This window comes from Balaenoptera physalus (genome assembly GCF_965194825.1).
Source record: "Balaenoptera physalus genome assembly, chromosome: 1".
NCBI classification, from domain to species: domain Eukaryota; kingdom Metazoa; phylum Chordata; class Mammalia; order Artiodactyla; family Balaenopteridae; genus Balaenoptera; species Balaenoptera physalus.
Window position 1 is genome coordinate 121,995,996 of NC_138882.1, and position 15,101 is coordinate 122,011,096.

General features: G+C 41.5%; 1 protein-coding gene across 3 annotated transcripts in view; it reads left to right on the top strand.

Moving 5' to 3' along the window:
• Positions 1-15,101, top strand: part of LPAR3 (lysophosphatidic acid receptor 3) — a 93,132-nt gene that overhangs the window by 76,394 nt on the left and 1,637 nt on the right. For 2 of the 3 annotated variants that reach the window (XR_014260907.1, XR_014260908.1), the window contains exons 3-4: positions 12,074-12,338; positions 14,102-14,398. The gene's annotated coding sequence lies outside the window, so the exon portion shown is untranslated. Of the gene's footprint in view, positions 1-12,073; positions 12,339-14,101; positions 14,431-15,101 lie in introns of those variants that run through there. The other variant, XR_014260909.1, reaches the window with a different exon arrangement.

Below are 15,101 nucleotides of genomic sequence, written 5' to 3' on the forward strand. Positions count from 1 at the left end.
TGTTAAATCTATGTGGGTGAGAGAATTTAGTCCTTCATGAAGACTGCCTGCTTGGAAAGAGAGAATTTTTTGGAAGTAAACTGAAGTTTCTTGGTGAAATTTTTTTTTAAGTGACTGGTAGACTTGAGGCCATAATGTAACTTTTAGAAGCCCTAAGCACTGAAATGATTATGCCTCCATTTGTGTAATTCCAAATAAAAACAGTACTTAACCATAGAACAAATGTAAGCCTTGAACAAAACTCTAACTTCCTTCACAGTTAGCACTTTGATGCTTTTTATAAATGTTGACAATCAAAATTTAGCAGTTTCGATGCCCCTGCTGCCCTGGCACCCTGAGTTTGGATGGTCCAGGATCAGGGCCTGGGAGGGCCCAGCAACAGCAGCATCAGGCAGTGGGGGGACCGGGGAGGCATGGGCGGCGCAGCTCTTTTCATCTGCTGGTGCTGCCCCACATAGACTACAAGGCATGCCATGCCCCATGCTTGTAGACTAACTGTAGGAGGTTGAGAGTGTTTTGTTCTTATTAGCTCATCAATTCTCTCATCATTCAGGGAGTGGGGGCAATAAGAATGCTTGGCCCTCTTTTAATTGATTGACTAGGCATAATGAAGGCAAGCCCCATGAAGACATTCATGAAGGTGACTTAACGACAAACACAAGCCCTGTTAGAACCTGGAGTGAAAATAACCAGAGCGTTGTTCTACAGGATGATGCATCTCACGGCATACTAAAAAGAATTTAAAACACACAAAAACAGATCTGACTTCTGGGATGTTTACCAGAGAATTCTATCCCCTTGGTGGGCCACTAAATGTGAGCTTAAATTGGAAACTCCTAGAGCTCTTTCCAACTTTACACATTGTCTTTCAGGCATAGGAGTTGGGGTTAGAATCACTTAAAGACATGAAGGAGCTTTAAGAGAAGATGCATTTTGTGAAGGATGCTCTCCTGAACACATCACATAATTTACAATACTCATAATGTAAGACTGGTTTTCACAGAGGAGTAAACATTAGGATGGGAGATGCTGTTGCTGTAGGGTTTTTTTTTTTGGCCCTAATCCTCTATCTATTTTTACATCATTCTCTCTAGTGCCTTTTAGAGTGTGCTCTCTCCTAAATAAATAGATGGTAAAGTTTTAATGGCAGTGGTTAAGGGTTCAGAGTATTTTATTTTATATAACTTCTGAGCTAAAGGTGTATGGTGCAAACAATAGTACAATGGTCACTAAAATCACATGGGGAGATTCCGGTACACGTGAATAAGAGGGTGGGTCGTGTTATGCTGTATATATAATGCAGTACCTCTGCATGTCAATCCATGAACATGGTTTGCAATTTACTGGGTCAGCCAATTTTGGAATTTGCAGTTCTTGCCAGCTTTTTAGAGAGTTGCAACTTTATAAAAATGTTTCTGTATTAACAACTTCAAGTTTACATAATTCAAATTTCCACAAGCTGCATCTGTATTGTATTTGTTACTGAGATTAGCACTTACACATTCTTTGTTAGTCGTAAGGTCGTATTGAAGAAAAGGGAGTGGCACCTGTCAGAAGTCCATGTTACATCTTTGTGCATATTAGAAAACACTGTCCCTTCCTCAAGACACTTTACCTGCATCTATTGGAAAGCATCTAATACATTTTGTATTAGAACTTTTGTTAGAACTTTACTACTACTTGTCAGACAACTGTCCTAACACATATGAATGTTCACAGTATGATTGGCACACATAGAGTTGTTCAGTTCACCACTCACCCAAATGTAATGACAACCATCTTAAAGAAAGCACAAGATTGAAATTCAGAATACCTAGGTTCTGAGTTCTGTTCTGTTCTGTCCTAAACTATGTATGAAATTCTAGATATGATTGCTGATCTCCTAAATGATAAGCTTAAATGATCTGTAAGGGCCTTTTCAGCTCCAAAATTCTGTCATTCTATACATCAGCTCTCAGATGTGAATCATGGAAAGAACCCCAAGTCTTTGGATTCGTTGGGTTTTACTCCTTGCATAGGGATTTCGAATAAAAGGAGCTCCGTTTTTATTTATTGCAGTGGTTCTCAAGCTTTAGTGTACGTAAGGATCACCTAGGGGAGACCATTTAAAATCTATGAGATTGAGGCAGGTGTGAAATGTGTAACTGTAAACCCATCGTCAATACGAGAAGGAATTTCTGGAATACAATGGAACTGCTAATCAAAATGGAGAACCTAAGAGACTTGAAGATCTGCTTATGTGTGCTAAAGTGAACTTAAATTCAAAGTGTGTGAGTCAATGTTTACTCCATCAAGGCAAATGGGAACCCACAAATTTACTTTTACGTGTAATTTAACCAAAATCTTTGAATAGTCCCTAGGTGCTAGGGAACAAACAAGCAAAAAGTCCCTGCCATTAAAAGAATGAACAAAATCATAAATTAAACATACACAGAAGTAATTGAAGGGAAATAAAATGAAAGGGAGCTGAAAATATTAAGGATGGACATATGTGGAGGTAACCATCCTCCAGATATCACTTGGAACATTGTTTGATATTGGTGTTGTATTTTTTAGATCCGGCCTCTGTAATATAATTCTTAATATAGAATTCTCCAAGACCTAGGGGAAGAAAAAGAAATCACATAAAGGGGCTACTCTGGGGGTTAAAATCAGTTTACAATTTATGGGTTGGGGATCTGGTACTGATCATCTAAACTAGACTTGTCTTTTTCTTAAGTGGACACCTGACCACAGGTTTATATAAATTAAGAGATGGGATATTTCAGTCAGTCTTCAGTTTGTAAAACAGAAACCGCTCTGGGTACTTGAAGCAGGAAGGTATTTAAAATAGGCAATTAGGTGCTTATAAAATAGTTGGAAAGGCTAGAGGAGCAAAGGTGAGAGAAGCCCATTGTTAGCTCTCAGGTTTGCAGCTAACCTGTAGGGAATTATTGCCACACAGGTCAGGAACTTGTGGAAGCTGCTTCCTGAGGGATACTCAGAGGCCACTGCAAAATCTAACATCTGCTGCTAGGGGAAGAATATGGCTTCTGCTTCCCTTCTGCCCTCCTTATCTCTTGTCTTTGGCACTGGCAGAATCTAAACTGGGATATTTGCTGGCTTTGTATTCTGGGAAATAGAATTCCCAGGCTTCCAACCTTTCAGATTCAGGGGAGAGCAGAGAAAGGACCAGCAATCCAGCTGACTGCTGGCAGACAATACAGCAGATGGAAAAAGAAAAAAGGAAGGGAGTGGGTCATCTTGGCTTCTGAGACTTTTGCCTTTCGGAGATATGGGTCCTATTAGTTTGTCTTGACTGTGGGTAGAAGATAATATAACTAGTTCTAGAGTAAGGGATGAAAATTCTCTAAAAAGTAAAGTGTTGGTATGTGTAACTTATGGGTTCCCCCTTATAGTATATGGATCTTCTGAAGGCTGAATGGGTAAATAAGACAAAAAAGAACATAAGAGCATGGTTTACTTATTGGCTATTCATTATCCAAACCTGTGATATCAAAACTGAGATTAGAGCACGAGAAATAAAATATGTGGTCACAGTTGATATACAGCCATGGCAAATTTAGTACTACTTAATCTTTCCTTTAGATTACCAGATGATGAGAAGAGGACCTTGAAACAATAATGAGTGAGCCAAGGTAGGTGTAAAATGCAGATGTGCAAAGTTATTTAAAAGTCAGAACTGTGTGTTCCATGGCCTTAAAAGATGCAATGGATCAAGCCTTTTCTAGAGTTGAATGGTAATAGATCTAAATTTCAGAGTTTGTGGTTTTTTGGGGGAAAGTAACACTAAAGTTTCTTCTTTTGATGGAAATAAGGGCCTGATTTATGCATCGTTGTGAGGAAGTTGTAATGTAGGGATTATCTTGATTTTACAAATGAGGAAACTGAAGACCACAAGATTGAATGAGTACTTAAGTGACCGAGTCAGGATCAAACTTAGCGAGCTAAGTTCTTCTTCAGAGGTTCTTCTCTATTGAGAAAATTTTCCTACCACTGTATATAACTTCAGATTTCAAAGAGCCAATGTTTACTAATAATAGGTTAGCCATTTTAGGGACTGAGAACGTTTATGCTCATTGAGCAATTCAACTTCTAAGAATGTATGCTAAAGAAATGATTCTAAGTCAAGAAAAGGTTTATTACACAAAGGTGATCAAAACAACATGATTTATAACACTCGAAACTTCTAAACAATGTAAATATTCAAGCATGTGACAAATGTAAGGCATTGTAGTCAAACACATGGACTCTGGACTCAAATTGCCTACGTTCATATCTCAGCCATTTCACTTACTAGCTGTGACTTCGGGCAATTCCTCTGTGCATTAAGTTTCTCACCTATCAAATGGGGATCAAGATTCTACCTCCCTCACAGAGTTGTTGTAGATTCAATAAATTATATGTCAAGCACTTAGAACAATGCTGGGCACTGTGTAAGTGCACTGATTGTTATTGATGGAATGCTATTTGGCGATTTTTAAGTTATGGGTATGGATAATCTAATGACATTGAAAAATGTGTATGATGTAGGATATGCCAATGGATTGGATATGGCAACAAGAGATTTGTCTTAAGACAACTTCAAGTGTTTTGATCCAAACCACTACAAAAATGGGATTTCTTTTTACGCTGGAGAAGGTGGTAGGAGCAGCAGATTTGGGGATGGGTAGGAATCAGGAATTCAGGTTCACTGTGATACTAGATGTTGCAGAGGTACACGCAGGTGGAGATGTCGAGAAGGCAACTGGAGAAACAAATCTGCTGCTCGGGGAGAGGTCCAGGCTGGAGATATTAATCTTGGAGCCACCAGTTATGAATAGTATTTATAACCACGAGGCTGGACTAAATCACATGGAGAGTAAGTGTAGATGGATTTACAGATTTGAGAACTGACCCGTGGGCATTTGCAATGTTGGAGGTCAGAGAAATGAGGAGTCAGTTGAGGAGACTGAGGAGGGGCAGCCGGTGGTGTAGGGAGAGAACCAAGAGTCAGTGAGACCCGGGAGTGATCAACTGTATCAAATGCTGCGACTTGAGGCTTGAGAAGTGACTGCTGATTTGGCCTTGGAGGTGTTTGGTGACTTGACAAAGCTGTTTCAGTACCTTGGTGGTGAAAGCCCAATTGGAGGGGGTTCAAGAGAGATTGGGAGGAGAGGAGAGGAGACAAGTGAGGACTGTTTTTTTTTTTTAGCCACGCCACGCAGTATGCGGGATCTTAGTTCCCTGACCAGGGATCAAACCCGTGCCCACTGCAGTGGAAGCGTGGAGTCTTAACCACTGGACCGCCAGGGAAGTCCCAGGTCTAGTTATTTTTAAATTACTGTTTTTATTTTCCTAAAAAGACACCAGAGAAATGGGGCAGTAGCTGGAGAGGTATGTGAGGTTGGGGGGTGGGGTGGGATTTATTTTCAGATGGGAATTATTACAGCTTATTAGCTGCTGGTGGGAATGCTGCAGTAAAGAGGGAGTAAGTGATGATTCGGGAGAGTCATGGTGATAATTGCTGAAAGGAATGGGCTCCAGGATATAAGTGGAAGTTTTAGCCTTTGACAGCAGTGGGGACATTCCATTCATAGTCAGAGGGGGGAAGGCAAGGTATGCACACAGGGAGCTGGAAGATATGTTGATGGGGGTGTGTTCACTTTTTTTCCTATCTAATCAGTGAGTGAGGGCTTCACATCCTTAGCAGAGAATAAAGATAAGGCAAGAGGAGTTGGAGGTTTGAGTAGAGAAGAGGAGGTGAGAAATCACTGTCCAAGGGAGTAGGCCAGTGAGTGGACCAGGGGATTTAGTAGGGCTGCTGGACCAAGGCCCACCCAGTGAGATTTAAGACCATTCAGAAAGTTCATGTGTTTCCCTTCAGCCTGACTAGTTGCCTGGCTGCAGTCGTGGTGCAGACAGAGAGTTGAATTGTTTGTCATGTCTGGGCTCCATCCTAACCAATTAGATCAGAATCTCTGGGACTTGGCCCAAGCCGTGGGTACATCCAAAGTGATTGCCATGTGTAGCCAGAGTTCAGATCCATGGATTAAAGCAAGAAGGTGAAGGGAAGGTTCACAGAAGAGCCTGAGATCCAGGACACCCTGCTGTGAAAAAATTCAGCGTCTGTTTAATAACCTAACTCTGGGCTGAAATTTTAACTGAGAAAAGAAGGCAAGATAGGGGAAGCTAACATTGATGGAGTACCCATTATGAGTTAGGAATTGTGTTGTGCCCTATATACTTAGTACCCAGAATCAGATAAGAATTAGATAAGAATCTTGGAGATAAGAATTTTAACCTCTACTCTATAGTAAATAAGCTGAGATTTAGACAGATGATGTGAGTTGCCCTCAGCTCCACTGCTAATAAGTCGTCAAGCCAGGATTTAGATCCGGAACAAATTTACTCTAAAGTTTTGTGTAAGATTTCATGGAAGATGTGAGACTTGAGCTGTGTGCTAAAGGAGGAGTATGGTTTTGATTTTGGAGAGGCAAGAAGGCTTCCCAGCTAGAGGGATACTGTGAGAAAAAAGGGCATGGAGTCAAGAAAGAACATGATGATTACAAGGAAAATTCAGGAAGAAAGGCGCCTCCCATGGCCAGGTGGGTTGAAGTAAATGAAGGAACAAATGATTCAACCAACCAACCAAGTGAGGGAGTGTCAGACATCTGGGCAGCCTGCCAGCATACTTAGGGCCCCAGGAAGTTGCATTGCAGAACTGCTAAGCAAACGTTCCCTGCATTGTTTGTACAATTCATTATTTTTAAGAAATGTTAGCTGTTGGGCTCCACTGAGATGAAAGATGGCCTCTGAGTATAATCTCATTATCATCTGTCACCCTGGCTGGGGAGCTTTATGTGTCTGCAGAATCTTAGAATCTATACTTCTCTAGCTTTAATCTCAGGGTCGATATCCCAACACAGCACTGCTCATAATAAATAGCTAGTAGTAAATGATAAAGTAGGCTACTGTGTTTTATTTTATTTGGCTTTCAAGCCAATCAGTTTTATAGCTGTCTGTTTGAGTGCTGAAAAAGAAATTCTGGAGACAGCAAAGAATCATATGAAAAACTAGAACACACTGACAAAAAGAATCTTTATCTCCGCCGCCTCCCCCATGGAAAGAGGCCCTAGATAGACTGTTGATTATGCATCTAATAAGGCGGCTGCTCACGGAAATGGTCCTTTTGATTGGTTTGCAGAGTAACTATTTTATGCCCCTTTGGCCAGTAATACAGCTTCTCATAGGCACCTGTGTGGTGTACTCGGTGATGACATTAGTTTGCTTGCCTTCTCATAGAGATTTTTCACTTTGAGGATATGAAAAATCATAATTCCTGAAGTGGTAGCAAGAGAAAAAAAGAGAGATATGAAAAATAAAATAGCATCTGTCCTCAATAGCAGTGCTGATTAGAAAGCTGAATTTCTCCTCTCTCTGCCTAGTTATTGCTTTTGGAAATATATGTGGTTCAGGTAAGGTGGAAAGTATTTTGCCTGCCCTGCGGTGGAAACAAAAGTATAAATGATCCAATCAAAAAGAAGGCAATAAATTCAACATATAAGGCCACATTTAAGTATACTTGTTATGCTCGTCTGACTTTCAGTTTCTGACCAAGAAAGTTTTTTTATTTCAAGTCATTCATTAATGCAACATGCTCTCACTATTCATTCATTCACTGAGCATACTTTCAGAGTATCTACCTTAAAGCAGACAGTGTGCTGGCTACTGAGAAAGATACCGAGGAAAATGAGATTGACTCTAAGCTCAAAAAGAGCTTACATTAGTGACTAAGCCGCTTCCAGTAGATATTCATGGGGCAAGAAAGGGGCTAAAATCGGTGGTTGCCCACACTGTCCAAAATGTATCTCCAGAGTTATACCCAAAAGTGCTGTATGGCTTGCCATTGCACAACGTACAGGCTATGGCATAAAATTCACTGTTGTTATGGAACTAACTGGAATTTTCCTAAGAACCAGTGACTGCAAGAGCATTTGCATGTGATGTGCACATTTTATATAGATTATGTGAACAAGTTATAGGCATACTTTAAAGAAATTATTATTGCTATCCCAAGGTGTATTTCTTGATTTTCATTTCCTTTATTATTTTTAAATTGTTAAAACCCATTTGATTTCCCCTACAGAAGTCTATGCAGAAAGTCAAAAGGTGTCTAGCTAGAGAGTGGAGGGCATGTCAAGTTAAATACCGACTCTGGCACCGCTGAGGACCAGCCCCTTGCTTCCACGACACCAAGTCTCTTGGTTGCCGCTTCTCAGTCTCTTTTGCTGGTTTCACTCTTCTCCCTGGCTCCTCAATGCTGATGGGCTCTGCCACCGGTCCAGTTCTCTTTTCTATCCACCTCCACTGTGTTGGTCATCTCATCTAGTCACATGGCTCTAAATACCATATATATGCCGACAGCTCCGAAATTTTTATCTGTAGCCAAGACCTCTCTGTCTCTCTCTCAAACTCTAAACTCATATAGAAAATTCTCCCTTGAGGGAGAGATAAATTAGGAGTTTGGGAAACATATACACACTACTATGTATAAAATAGGTAAACAACAACAACCTACTGTATAACACAGGGAATTATACTGTACTCAACATCTTGTAATAACCTATAATAGAAAAGAATCTGAAAAAAGATATATATATGTACAACTGAATCACTTTGCTGTGCACTTGAAACTAACACAACATTGTAAATCAACTATGCTTCAATTTTTAAAAATTGGGGAAAAAAAAGAAAATTCCCGGGACTTCCCTGGTGGCGCAATGGTTAAGAATCCGCCTACCAATGCAGGGGACACGGGTTCGAGCCCTGGTCTGAGAAGATCCCACATGCTGCGGAGCAACTGGGCCCGTGAGCCACAACTACTGAGCCTGCGTGCCACAACTACTGAAGCCCACACACCTAGAGCCCGTGCTCTGCAACAAGAGAAGCCACCACAATGAGAAGCCTGCACACCGCAACTAAGAGTAGCCCCCGCTCGCCACAACTGGATAAAGCCCCCAGGCATCAATGAAGACCCAACGCAGCCAAAAATAAATAAATAAATAAATAAATTAAAAAAAAGAAAATTCCCCTTTGAATGTCTAGTATACATTCACTCCCACCCCACACCTGATCTACTCACAGCCCACCCTGTCTCAGTTGATGGTAACACAATTCTTCAGGTTGCTCAGGTCAGCAATCTTAGTGCCTTCCTTCACTTCTTTTTCCTTCACACCCCACATCCAATATGTCAACAAATTGCCTAAGCTCTTTTTATCATAAAAGCAGAATCTGCCCACTTTTCACCACCTCCAGTGCTACCTCCTGGTCTGAGCTACCTTTGTCTCTTGCCTAGATTCCTACATAGCCTCTGATTGGTCTCCCTGCTTCTACCCTTCCCTTCTTCCCATCTATTCTCCACACGGTAGCCAGAGTGATCCTTTTAAAATTCAGGTTAAATCATGTCATCCCTCTGCTCTTAACCTTGCAATTGCCTCCCATCTTATTAAAGAGATGCTAATGACCTTCAAGATCTAGCCCTGTCACCTCTCTACCTCTTTCCCGTCTACTCTCCCCCTCGCTTACACCACTCCAGTTACATCATCTCTTGCTTGTCCTTGAACATGTCAGGAATGCTCCTACCTCAGGGCCTTTGCACTGTTGGTTTCTCTGCCTGAAATGGTGTCTCCCCATATATCTGCATATCCCTCACCTCCTTCAAGTCCTTACTCAAATGTCTCCTTCTTCATGAGGTCTGCCCTGACCAGGTATCTAACGTGCAGCCCACCCCACGCCCGGCACTGCCTTCCCCCTTCCCCCACTCCATTTTTTTGGTGGTACTTATCCCCTTCAGTAAGGCTCCTTCCACTAGAACCTAAGCTCCATGAGGCAGGGATTGGTGCCTGTTTTGTTCAGTGATCCATCCCAAGCACTTAGAACAGTGCCTGGCAGATAGTAAATGCTCAATAAATATTTGAATATAAATAAAGATGAATGAATGTATTATATGCAGGAGGAAACCTCCTTTTACAGACTATATCTACCACATTTGTGTTCATATAGTCCTAAGGGAACATAGGAACACTCTTCTGAACATCTGCTAGACACACAAATTCTAGTATTCTAAACACTAACATTTTTTTGCGTGTTTGTTATAAACTGGGCACCATGGGAAGTACTCTACATGCACTTCTCTTTTAATCCTCACAACCCAATGAAGAAACTTGGAATGATGTTACCTCCACTTTATAGACAGGGGTACACCAGCTCAGAAAGACTAAGTAATTTTCTCAAACCACACAGCTTATACATATAGAATAGTTTCTTAACCACTCTACAAATCCACCTCCTTTAAGTAAAGACCTACTGTCAGAATTCGCTCTTTGAGATTCATTTTTCAATGATTTGTTTAAAGTCCTAAGAGGATTCCTACTCAGCTGTTTGAAACTGGCAGTGGAAAGACCTTAGAAGTGGGACCAATGAGTCAGGCAAAACCATAACAAGAATGCCAGAATTCAATTGGGTACCATTTTAATCACTAACCCTAAGAGTTGAAGAGCCTAACAGATTGAAAGGATATGAAAAGAATCCAGGATTCTGAAGTTCAAATGTCTTTAGAGATAACCAGAAAATATATTTTTATATGTTGAGTTAATAAATGCAAAACCTCATCAAGTGAAGTGTGTAGTCCATGTGGGAGGAGGGTTGGTGCAGACTTCTGTGAGGAGTTAAACAAATTCAGTAAAACAGAATGTAAACTCAGGGCTTGATTATGAGGCAGCCTCATCCAAAGGGCATTGATGGCAATGCTATAAATAGAACTACTATGTCCCAGCAGTGTTACCATCAGAAAGACACCCTTTGACCACCTCTAGGCATTACCGCGTGATTCACTGGAATGACAGCTCCTTTGTGCAGATAGTGGGTTGAACGGTGGTCCCCAGAGAGACATGTCCATGTCCAAATCCCTGGAATGTGTGCATGTTACCTTATGTGGGAAAAGTCTCTTTGCAGATGTAATAAAATTAAGGATTTTGAAATGAGATCATCCTGGCTGGACTACCTGAGTGGGCCCTAAACCCAGTTGCAAGAGTCCTTATAAGAGACAGAAGAGGAGACACACAGAGGAGGTGATGTGAAGATGGAGGCAAAGATTGGAGTGATGTGGCCGCAAGCCAAGGAATGCCTGGAGTCACCAAAGCTGCAAGAGGTGAGGAAGGATGCTCCCCTCCAGCCTCCAGAGAGAGCAGGGCCCCGCTGACACCTTGATTTCAGACTCTGAGCTTCCAGAACTGGGAGAGAATAAATGTCTGTTGTTTTAAGCCACCCAGTTTGTGATCATTTGTTACAGCAGCCCTAAGAAAGCAATACAGACCTTAAGCATCACTCAACCACAGGCTGGTTTAGATTTAAGTATGGATGTGTTTAAGGAAATCAGCCTGTTGTATATTAATATTTTGTGTGAAAGAGAAGCATATATTTGGTATTTCATGTGCCTGCAGTGTTTAACACAATTTGGCCTAATTTTAAAATTACCAGATTTTAAATTCCAACTTATAATGTGTGAATAATTGCTTTCAATTTTGTTATAATTTTACTAAGTTTATACACAGTATTGAAATATTAAAAGAAGTTAAGGTCAACCTTATTTATAAGTTTGAATTATGATGATTCCTTGTTATTTGAATACTCAGGAAGGTTGTGTTAGTTCAATCAAAATATGGAAATAATAATTTAAAAAAGAAATAGAATACATTGATTTATAAATGCAATTTAAAATGCTTGAAGGTGTTAGTTTAGCTAAGCTTAGAAACAGGATCATATATTATTCAAAAGCCTTTGACATAGTTTTAAAAAATATGACAGGATATATATAGTATACAATGAACAATAATATTTGATGCAGAACTTAAAAGCTTCAGAAAAAAATAGTTTTTTTAATCTGTAACTTCAATAAATTGCATGTTAATTTTTAAAAACAACATTAACCTCTGAGTAGTTTTTACTGCCTCAAAACCGCTCGAGGGCACCAAAAAGCTCACATTTAATAGAAGCGGCATAAAAGAAACTTTCTAACTATGGCATTGTTCAGGAGCAGGGCCCAAGGAGGCAGTCAGCAGAGTCAGTCGGTGTCTGGATAGTGTGAAGGTGATCTTTGCTGTTGGGGGAGCTGCAGAAGGCCGTGAACTTCGCTGGTGGGCGCCTTTGTTCTGAGTCAAAGCATTCCTCGGAACACAGAGGAACAGCAGGTCCAAAGGCCTCTAGTGACTGAACAGTTAACGTGAGCTCCATCAAAGCTCAGCTCCACTCATCCCGGCCTCTCCTCCCCAAGACAGCACGGTGAAGGTGGCATGCAGGCAAGTGTTTGATTTCTGTTTCTTTATTAGCTTAATTTGAGGAACCAACTCTGTCTCCACAAAGAAAACCATAGAACGATCATTTTGAAGTGGTGGCCATTTCTGGCTTTAGTCTTTTAATTCCCATCACTGCTGCACGTATCATTGGTTTCCTCATGTGTGACTGCTGGTCCTAAAATTTCCAAGTTGGCGCATTGGTCAGGTCTGGGTGAGAGAGCCCTGGGCAGATTGCTGTCATGACCTGGGATATCGAGCGTTGGTCTTAACTTTACCATTATCAGTCCTTAGAAGAACCACAGCAAATGACTTCAGGCCTGTAACATGGAAACCATAAAGAAACTCTAAAGAAACAGAAATGATTTTATATGAAGAAAAACCTGAAAGGAGAGTTGCTAATGATCTTAAAATGTGTAACCAGTTTTAAGACTGTCCTTAGTTCTGTCCACCTCTCTGTTTACTTTACTTTAAAGTTCTCAGCATGCTCCAGGGGCTGGGGGTGGAGCAGTGGGAGAAGCAAGGTGGTGGGGAGGAGCTTGAGACCGACACCGCAGAGATGGCATCGCTCAGCAAGCCCTGCAGAGAGGTGCATCCCAGAGCTGCATGCCGTCCAGACTTGGACTGCAGGAAGCTCAGTGCCCTCTCTCTGCTCTGGGCCCTACTTGCCAGGTCCAGAAAAATAGACAACATCCCACTTGCTACTTCCCACTACCTCCTTAAGAGAACAAAGACTCTGGTTTTTACTGGGTTGAATGAACAGGGTGTTTTTGTGTTTATCTCCATGGAGATTATTTGGTAGGAAACTAAAGCACAGTATACCAAAATTTTTATTATTATATCTCCTTAGAAACTGTTCCTGAGGGACTTCCCTGGTGGTGCAGTGGTTGAGACTCCACGCTCCCAATGCAGGGGGCCCAGGTTCAATCCCTGGCCAGGGAACTAGATCCCACATGCATGCTGCAACTAAGAGTTCGCATGCCACAACTAAGGAGCCCGCATGCCACAACTAAGGAGCTGGCAAGCTGTAACTAATGAGCCCCTGAGCCTCAACTAAGGAGCCTGCCTGCTGCAACTAAGACCTGGCGCAACCAAATAAATAAATAAATAAATAAATAAATTTTAAAAGGAAGAAATTGTTCCTGAAGTCTCTTTAAGGAAGTTGAGTGTCCATCTGTAGCTGAGAAATAAGGAGGAACATCCAGGTGCCTTCTCTGAGAAGTCTTCCCCAGGCTACCCCATGTGAGCCAGCTGTGCTCCCTTCTTCTCCCCATTTATTTGACAAACACTTGTTTGGCACTTGCTATACTGGGGATCTAGCAGTCTCTGACTTCAAGGAGCTTTCAGTTTAGTAAAGAGAGAGAAAAGTAAACAGATACAATGCAGTGTTAGAAACACTATGATGGAAGTGGCAAGCCTGCTGTGTGTGGTTATGTAGGTTGTGTGTTACACAACTCCAGTTGGGGGCAGGGTGCCTTTGCCTTTCACATTGCAGCCAGGGGAATGCACAGCCACATGTGGCAGCCTTGGTAGCTCTGGAGGCAGATAGGAGGGACAGGTAATCTGGTGGGATGAAGAAGAGCAAAGGGTGGTAAATTCTAAAGTGGTTTCTGTGCTTCCAATTTCCCGTATTCACATCCTTCTGTCACCCCTTCCCCCTAGAGTGTGGCCAGACCTGTGACTTCATTTTAACTAATATAATATGGCAAAGGTGATAGGTTGTTGCTTCTGGATTTTGTTATATAAGATTGTAACATCTCTCTTGCTAGGAGACCCTCTCCTTTGCTGGCTTTGAAGAAGCAGGCTGCCATGTTATGAGCTTCCCTATAGAGAGGGCAACATGGTGAGGAACTGAGAGCAGCTGACAGCCAGCAAGAAACTGAGGCCCTCAAACCCACAAGGAACTGAATGCTGTCAACAACTATAAAAGCTTAGAAGTGTATCCTTCCCCAGTCAGACCTTCAGATGAGAACCCAGCCCTGCTGATACCTTGACTGCAGCCTTGTGGGAGACCTTGAAGCAGAGGATCTAGCTATCATGCCTGGATTCCTGATTCCACAGATATTGTAAGAAAATAAATGTGTGTTGTTTGAAGCTGCTAATTGTGTTGTAATATTGTTTTGCAGCAATACCTAACTAATACAGGTGTTTCGGGACAGCATCTCAGGTCACATATACACTATGTTCCCATGGTACTTTGGAAAATCCTCATAACAGCATATTGCAAATGTCCATCTCCTCTCTTGAAGCCGTTGACCACGTCTTATTCACCTCTGAATTTCCTCATCTGTAAAATAGGTTAATAATAGTATCTACTGCTTAGAGCTGCAAATTAGATAATTTAAGCAATGTGCTTTACACTCTGCCTGACTTAGTAAGTGCTCATTAAATATTACCTCTAAATCTTCAGGGTGTAGCACAGTACCTGGCACATGTGTTATAAATGTTTGTTGAATAAATGGTTAAATGCAAGAATTGATGGAGAAGTCCAGTGTATCCCAATCTTATGGCAAAATGAAAAGTGTCAGAATTTTGGCCATGATCCCTCAAGGTCTGCCAGAAGAAACCAAGGATGTATTCAACAGTGATGCTAGGATGACTAAACAAACACAGGCAGAAGCAGGCCCAGTTACGATGGCATCTATTAGAAGCTGCTTCTTTGGTTCTGCCCACTCTGGACACCAGGTTCTTGACTGAAATAGATATGTGGTTTCACCCAGGGGTTCTTTTAATTCAGGCTTTATGAACCCACATTTAGTACTGAGAACA